The sequence below is a fragment of the Mus musculus genome, chromosome 18 (assembly GCF_000001635.26).
Source record: "Mus musculus strain C57BL/6J chromosome 18, GRCm38.p6 C57BL/6J".
Lineage (NCBI taxonomy): Eukaryota > Metazoa > Chordata > Mammalia > Rodentia > Muridae > Mus > Mus musculus.
In genome coordinates this window covers 79549527-79558289 of record NC_000084.6, presented here as the reverse complement: position 1 = coordinate 79558289, position 8763 = coordinate 79549527, and the positions used below count along the sequence as shown (strand labels likewise).

The 8763-nt window shown below is 38.0% G+C and overlaps 1 pseudogene; it reads left to right on the top strand.

Moving 5' to 3' along the window:
- The first annotated feature begins 4612 nt into the window (after window positions 1-4612).
- Gm25824 lies at window positions 4613-4733 on the top strand (annotated as a pseudogene).
- The last annotated feature ends 4030 nt before the right edge of the window (window positions 4734-8763 follow it).

The window sequence follows — 8763 nt, the reverse complement described above, 5'->3', positions numbered from 1 at the left end:
TGCTGTAGTAATTTCTCTTTGTCTGCATTGTGTATTCATCTGTTGCACTTGGATGATGCTGTTTCATTGAAGTCAGAGACCATGTCTGACTCTTTCCTTGTTGCCTATAACCTATCTAGTGTCAGATTCTTGGCAACACTAGCAGTATCAGGTATGGATTTGGTCTCATAGAGTCAGACTGAAATAAGAAAATGGATGATTACTCCCCTAATATTTATGGCAATATTGCAGTCATCGTTCTTGCATCAGGTCTTTTTTTAGGTGTAGGATTCAAGGTTGAGTATTATTGATGGTGCTCTTTCTTATACAGTAGTGTGTAAAGTACTTTCCACACCGTAAACACTAGTCAGTAGGGGTGAAGCTTCTAGCTGGTGACCAGTTCAATTTCTTTATGTTTGATGACATAAGGAGGTTTTGTCTTCAGCAATAGGCCCTTAGCATTATGTAGACTAATCAATATCCTTGGCAATAGCCTTTGGTGCATGGGTGTTTGATGGGCTCGCTTCTAGTTGGCCACCAGTTGAATTTCTCTATATTTGATGATATAAGTAGGTTTTGCCTTCAGCAATAGGCCTTTAGCATCAGCTTATGGAGACTAACCAATATCCTTGGCAATAGTTAATGAAATTTGAGTGTTCAATGGGCCTCTTGGGCCAATGACTCAACAAAATGTATCCTATTCCTAGCATAAGAGATTTTATTTGGTTGAATAATATTTTTAATTGGTGTATTCTGTTCCCCCATTGTATGGTGACTCCATGGGAATTCCTTATATTTATGTATATATTTTAGGATGCTTATATGGTAATAGGTTTCCATATGACTTTTTAAGAGGCCTTTAGTGTTATTACTCTTTCCCAATATTCCTTCTTTTACCATGCTCTCTCATTAGATTTTTAATAGAACATATCAAGTAATAATTATATTTCTAAGACTTTGAATCTTACCTGAAGATCTTCAGCTTTAGAATGTTCGGTGATTATACTTATAACATTAAAGACTGAAACAGTGACCAGCCTCAAAGCATACTTGACTATCAAAAACTAAATCAGAAGATAACATTACACTTTTTTTTTTCCTTTTGGAGAGATAGGTTTTTTTTTCCCATCCCTTGTTTCTCTCTCCCATTAGAACCCTTCTTCTCAGCATGTCCCCCTCCTACTTTCATTTTTCTCTTTGTGTTTATCACACTGAGTTTAGTTAAGAATCATTTTTCTATGCATGGAGAGGGCAGTGTTATTCAGTGGAGCAAGACCAATTTACCCATGGCTACACCACTAAAGAATATGGCATCCTCTTCTGTAAAGAAATGACAGTCTTCTCCCACTCATGATGCAGAGGTGATGAGCCTAACCTACTACAGGGTTTGTTAAGATAATCTCAGCTGAGTGCAGCAGTTATGCATGTCCAGATGACATCTTTTTATTGTACATCACTCCAATATGAGCACTTACATATTATTTCTACCACATATATTGCATGAGGTTTCCTGTGCCTTAGAGTGAGTGATAGAGCAAGCCAGTGTAGGACCAAATATTACACTATCAATCTTGGCTCTGGGCCAGTTGTGATTTTCTGCTCGTCGGCCATTACCCACTACAGCAATGGCTTTCTTTGCTTAAGTCTGGGCACAACACAAATTCACGGGTCTAAACATGAGTATTTAGAAGAGGGTTTAACAAAATGATTCTTCAGCCGAACAAAGATATTAGGATTCCTTTAGGGTCATGGACCATACACAAGCACATGTTTATTTTACATCGAAAGACTGCTTAAAACAGATAGAACTGCAGACCTGTGAGCCACAGAAATGACTGTTGAAAAAACTTTGACTTCCAAACTCCAGTGAGTGGAGAATACTAGAATATTGTCCCCAGTAAATAGTCCAGCCCTGACGGTATAAGCAGCCTGTCCAATTTAACTGTGTTAGCACAAACTGTATCCATAAATTAGATGTAGATAATAGGATGAATAAGTATTTACCCCACCTTCAAGATACTTGTAATGAAAACAGGGAAAGAAGGAGTAAGATGGGATATAGGAGAAGCATGTAAGTCCCGCCCGCTGGAGATTTGCTGATGTCTATGGTAGATGATGCCCAAGGCTGTCACCATCACATGGCAATGTTCTGAAAGTCATTTCACCGATGACGATTATTCCATCCAATAAAATGGTGGTTAAAAAAAAAACCAAAACAATTTTGACAAACAGAATGAGGGTAAAGATAATAATAGACAAACTAACTTATAAACCCAGAGGTAATAATTATGATGTACTATGACTGAAGCTAAGTTGTGCAATCAGGTTAAAATTCTGATTATTCACATTTTAGTTACTCTTCTGTTGTAAAAAAAAAAAAAAAAAAAAAAAAAAGCAACGTGTTTAGTTTTCATTAAGGGTGCAACCCATAGTCGATCAGCCATGCCCGGTAGACAACACCACATTCGGAAGGTATAGACAGCAAAATTATACTTGGTGGGTTATTATAAAGAAAAAAATAGAACATAATGCTGAGAGGTGGTTTTTGGGAGGTGGTTCCAGAGGGAGCTAGGGGAATAATGGATCAGTGAATATGATTAAAATGCATTGTATAAATTATCAAATTTTATATTAAAAAATTAAAATAATATCTACCAAAAGAGAACAGTAGAGTATTTCTCAATGTTACAGGCTACAGTGTCTGCATTATACGGAGTTATCCACGGAATTTATAGCATAAAGCAAGACACACATACAGGTTATGGGCAGTTGTGCACCTTTAAAAAGGTTTAGAAGATTTTTGATTATATCTTCATGATTTTCTGAATTTTCCCAGTTTCTTTTTAATTTCTCATTTTATTGATTTGGGTCTTTTTCTTTTGATTAACTTTCCTAAGGGTTTGCTATTTTGCTTATTCTCTCAAAGAATCTACTCTTTGTTTTATTAGTTCCTTTTATTATTTTTCATTCCCATTTTATTAATTTCAGCCTTTTCTCTTGTTATTTTCTTTTCTTCTGTTTTTTTTTTTTTTTGGTTTGTTTGTTTGTTTGTCTCCCTGCCCCCCAGGTGCCTTAAGGTCCATTATCTGAGTTCTCTTTGATTTTTTTATAGGCACTTAGTGTGATAAGCCTTTCTTTTAGAACTTCCTTCCCTTTATTCCATAGCTTCAGATAGGTTATGTTTTCACTTTCATATAACTCTAGGATTTAATTTTTTTCCTTCTTGGTTTCTGCCAGGGCTCATTCTACTGTGTCATTTAGTCTCTGTAATTTCTCACATTTTATGTCTTATGACTTGTCCTGCTGTAGATTTCACATGTATCCCTTGGTGGCCAGGTAGAAGAAAGGATTATAGTTTGACTTTCCGATTTTTGTTGAGACTTGCTTTGTGTCAAATATGAGATCTACTTTGGAGAAGGTTCCATGGGTTGCTGAGAGGAGCATGAATTATTTGTTTGGGTGGAATGTTCTGTATGTTGGCTCTGTCCATGCTCTTTAATGTCAATGTTTCTTTAATGGTTGGCATACAGTTGATCTCTAAATGGTGAGAGTGGAGTGTTAAAGTCACCCACTGTTCCTGATTTAGCATTCATTTAAAATCTGTTAGTGTTTGCGTCATCAAGTTGGATGAACCCATATTTAGAACATACATATTTAGAAATGTAATTTCCTCCTGATGGAATATTTCCTTGCTCAGTAACTCCTCTGAAAAGAACTTGGGTTGAATGTATTTAGTCAGATATTAATATAAGAATAACTACTTGTTTTCTGGACCCATTTTCTTAGAGGATATTTTTCTCTCCTTTGACCTAAGGTTGTATTTATCTTTGGAAGAAAGGTGTTTTGAAGTCAGCAAAAAGAAAATCGTTGTTTCTAATCCAATCTACTTGTCTGCATTTTAGATGGGTGAATTGAGATTACAAATATTACAGCTATGACTGGCAGGTCTGTATTGCTACCTGCCATTTAGTTGATTTTGTAACATTTGGGAATTTCTTGTCTTTTTTGTTGTTGTTTAATGAATATAATAGCATAATTTTTCCCCTCCAATAGTACATTATGTGTGCTTTGAAGTACTCTTTTCAATACTAACTTTAGATAGTTTCGTTGTCATGAATCTTCTAGCCTGCTTTCTTTCTTTCTTTCTTTCTTTCTTTCTTTCTTTCTTTCTTTCTTTCTTTCTTTCTTCCTTCCTTCCTTCCTTCCTTCCTTCCTTCCTTTCTTTCTTTCTTTCTTTCTTTCTTTCTTTCTTTCTTTCTTTCTTTCTTTCTTTCTTTCTTTCTTTCACCATATTTTATTGTCAATCATAAATGATATTTTTTGCTTTGGATATTAGAATGAATCAGTAGTGGTGATATTTCAGAGTCTGAAACACATCAGTACAAGCCTCCTTTCTTTTCATGTTTTGGATTGGAACAGCTGGAGATGTTCTGTTGGGACTGCCTTTGTATATGCCTTTGTCTTTCCCTGTTGCAGGTTTCCTTTGTTATGTGAGTTGGATACCTTTCCTATAGCATAGCATGGGAAGCACCTTTTCTGGTCCTATCCTGCTTTGCTTCTTTTATATAGATGGGCTGCTTGTTCTCTAAATTTTGAAATTGTTCTTTAATAATTTGATGAAAAACATTTTCTACCTGCCCCTACAGGTGTTTCAGGTGCCACATGTGCAGCAGGAGGTGGTAGAGAGGAGAGAGGCTATGTCTACACTCAGTGTTCTGAACTACAAAGTCTGAGACAACCAACAGTCTAACCAGTCTAACGCTAGGCAGGCAAAGATGGGCTCCCCAAATAGGGAACAAGCCAGAGACTAGGAAAACCCTGCCTGGGACCCTTAGACCATGGGTGGGAGTTAGCCTGAGACAGGATACCCTAGCAAAGGCCCACTTGGGCAGGCCAGGCAAGGACTGAGCCCATATTGACCACTAGAACCTAGTGGGCCCTAGATAGGTAGTTAGCCTGAGATGACCACCAGTCTGGCAACTTGTATGTCTGTGGAAGCATACCATGCCCCAGATGACCACTGCCTGGTGCCATAATGCACAAGCAGGGCCCAGCACTCCTGAGACCACTCCTGAGACAAGCCCAGACACTCAGAGACCCCGGGCTCCATCAAGAGGAACAAGTAAGTGATAACAGCTGGAGAGTTGGTCCCCAGGCTCAGGAAAGTTGGAGAGCTGTCCCTGCCCTTCACTTGCTGGAACACTCATGAGTGTAGGCCCTGAACCTTACCTGGGCAGCCCAGTAAACCAGGGTAAACCAACCCTGATAGATTGAGCACAGGAGAGCTGACCCAACAACTTGTCTGCCATTCTCCCAGAAATAAGACTCAAACTCAAAATATATTTACAAATACCTTGGCCATATATCTAGGTTCTTCTGTGAGTATATCCTAACAAAAAGTAACCCAGTTATTTTAACCTACATTCTTCCCTGTGACTGGTTACCTGTACTCCGGTATCATGGTACCATTCGTTCATGTTCTCAAATCTTCCTAGTCAGACCTGCCCTGTCTGGCTCTATCCCAGAATCCTTTCTCTCTACTGGATGTCCCACCTCTATTTCCTGCCTAAGCCATAGGCATAGGCATAGGCTTTTTAATCCATGCAACACAAAAGGTATTCTCTCTACAATGGTAGACTAAAAAGAGGAAGTAAAGATCTGTAACCAGACTTCCTGAACCAGGTCAGCCTTTAGGCTTTGAAGGATATAACAGCAAAAGAAACAGTTCCTAGAAAAAGAAAGGGGCTCTTGTCTTCTTGTTCCTGCTCTGTCTTTTTGTTTCTGACCCTCTCTCTCCCCATTCCCCTCCTCCTCCCCCTCCATATGCTCGTATCCAGCCTCTTCTCTCTCTCTCTCTCTCTGTCTCTCTCTCCCCCTTTCTCTGTCTCTACTACCCTCTCAACTCCCCTCCCCATACCCTAAGTAAACTCTATTCTGTTCTAATAAAAAAAGAAAAAGAAAAAAAAAAGAAAGGAGGAAAAATGGAGAAAGGTGTCTCTGTGTGTGATATATATAGAGAAACACATACACACAGAAACACAGAGAGAAAAACAGAGAGAACAGAGAGAAACAGAGAGAGAGAGAGAGAACATCAGGGGAGAGTATTGGCCTGCTACTGTCTCTTCCTTTATTTTTTTATACATGGTAAATACAGTAGGGGAAGAGGGGAACTTGATGGACACCTAAGACTCTGGAATTACTGAAAGGTAAGGAAAAACAGTACTGGAGAGTGGGAGTGGAGTGGAGATAATATGAAAATGAAGTTATTGGATTGAATATTGATTTTTGTCTCTTTGGTAGGTTCTCCTTTATTCTGTTCTGGGATGTGCTCTGTTGATTTTTATCAACCTTGTTCTTCTCATGTGTTTTTTCACCTTCCTTTGTATATGGACCTTCTTGGCTATGCTCTGTTGTGGATGCCTAAGGCAGTCTCCATTTAGCCAAAGTTTCTGTGTTTGTGTTTCTCAACAGTGGTTGTGTGGTAGTCAAAGACTGTATAGCCCTGTGCTTGGCTGACAGCTTTGGCTTTCCTTGTTGGGAACTGGTGGTGGCCCTGACAGTAGTGTCTGGTAACATGTTCTATAAAACTCTTACCAGTACTGTTTTTCCATGGCGAAGGAAGTCTTGTAATCCAATTTCCCTGGGGTAAATTTCTGCTCTTGTGGTGGCAGCTGCATTTGGTTACAGTCACAGTACCAAATCACATCTGATCGTATAGAAGTTTGTGAGTCCAACATTAGGAGAAGCTTATTGCTGTGCTGACTGACTTCTCTTGGAGAACTGGAGGAGTACAAGGTAGCATGATAAGATCTGCCAATACTCTTTATTCCTCAAACTGTAATCAGCCACTTGCTCCAACATGGCTTCTAGTTGGCCATTTTGCCCTTAATGAAGAGTTTCAAAGTCAGTTTCTGATAGTGTGGTTTGTAACATGGATATTAAAACATCCTTGCCCTTAAATAGTACTTCTAATTCTTGAGACACTACAAGTCCTTCCTTATGCGTCTAAATCAGGAATTATCCTCTTCCTTCCTTTTCATTGACATGTAAATCTTTTTGGATAGGATTTGCATTTTAATTAAGCTGCTAATACTTTGGAGTTAATGAGTTTAATCTAAGACTTTCTTCTTGACAGGGAAGTGCAAGACTAACTGAAAGTCCTTTTGATCATTTGGGAAAATATAAGGCATCCTTGTGTTACATTAAGAAAGGCACCTATTAGGGACAGAAATAGGATTTATCCTAGCTATCTACAGAGGACTGCTGAATGGCATTAGTCATTTTTCTTTTCTTTCACATGTTTTAATTCTTTAAGATCTCATTCTTGCTCAGAGGGGCTCAGTAATCCTCACTCCATCAAGAAAAAATTGCCTGTGTTTTATATGATCTTAATGATGTCTGTACTAACCAATTCAGTGACTTCATGTATGGAAAGTATGAAATAATCAATATCCTGAAAATATGGTACATGCATACAATGGAATTTTATTTAGCTACAAAATTATTAAATTTTACAAGAAAATGAGTAGATATAAAAAATATACTGACTAATACATCTCAGCCCCAGAAAGACAAACACTGTGTATCCTCTCTCATATGAAGATCTTAGTTTTGAATTTTTAGATTTGTATATTTAATTTGAAGTGTTTGTAGAGGCCAGGAAGTAAGAAAGGATCATGGAAAAAGGGAAAAAGGCTCTAAGAGTGGTAGTGAATGAATAATAGAACACAAGTTAAATGAAAGTAGAGAGGAAAGAATTAAGCAGAAGTATAGGTTATGAAAAGGATATACAGAAATCTATTTTCTAAGTCTATTTACATCCACAATTAAAATTTTAAAAAAAAGTTTGATTGTAAATACCCTTTATTTACCCAGTACCCAAAGTTTCTTAAACTAAAATGCTAGTAACAGTTGTCGGATATCCCTCTATGAGCTGTTGATCAGGGACGACCTAGAGGCCTCCAAACAAAACAGGCAATTTTTATCACACTTGGTTGCCCACCAGAAATCGATGAATTGTAAGACCTGTGGCTGAACATACCACAAACAGTGGATGTAGTACCCAGAAAAACCAAGTGTGGTAATGTCCTCACTACTGGCCAATCTTCCCAGTGCTGGAAAAGAGTTATACAAAAATCTGATAGAGAAAAGTCATCAGCAGACTCCTACAACTTTGAGCGCTATGAGCTTTAATAACAATTGGTTAGGCAAGACTTACTCAGTAGTGCACTATAAGCATTTTTATTATGGGGGTATCTAACAGCTTCCTGGTTGTATTTATGTTCCAATCTACAAGGAGAAACTTTGGATAAATGGAACTGGTCAAGAGTTCTTGGTTTGAGGTTTCATAGGCCTTGAGGTCAAAGATACCACTCTTTTGCTAAATGAATGTAGTATCAAATTGCCTTCTAAGGAGTTATGTTTATACCCATAGATTCGTGCTACTCCAAGCAATAATCAGGGAAGCTTGTTTTCTAAGTGGGTGGCCTATTTAGAATTTAGTGCAGAGACCCAAAGCTTGTTGAAGTGCTAAGAATAACAACTGTGAAGTCCTTATCTCTAAACAGTGTATCTATTCTATACCACTCCCTCCAAAGAAGGAATATTGTGTAATAGGTGGCAAAACAAAACAAAACAAACAAATAAACAAACAAAAAACTGTAAGAGCCAGAAGATGATGAAGAACTACCTGCAAAATATTGGACACATCACCATTTCATCATCCATGGATAAGGAGCTCATGAGGAAATATTGGTCCTTAATGGCTGCTGAAGCAGAGGGTAT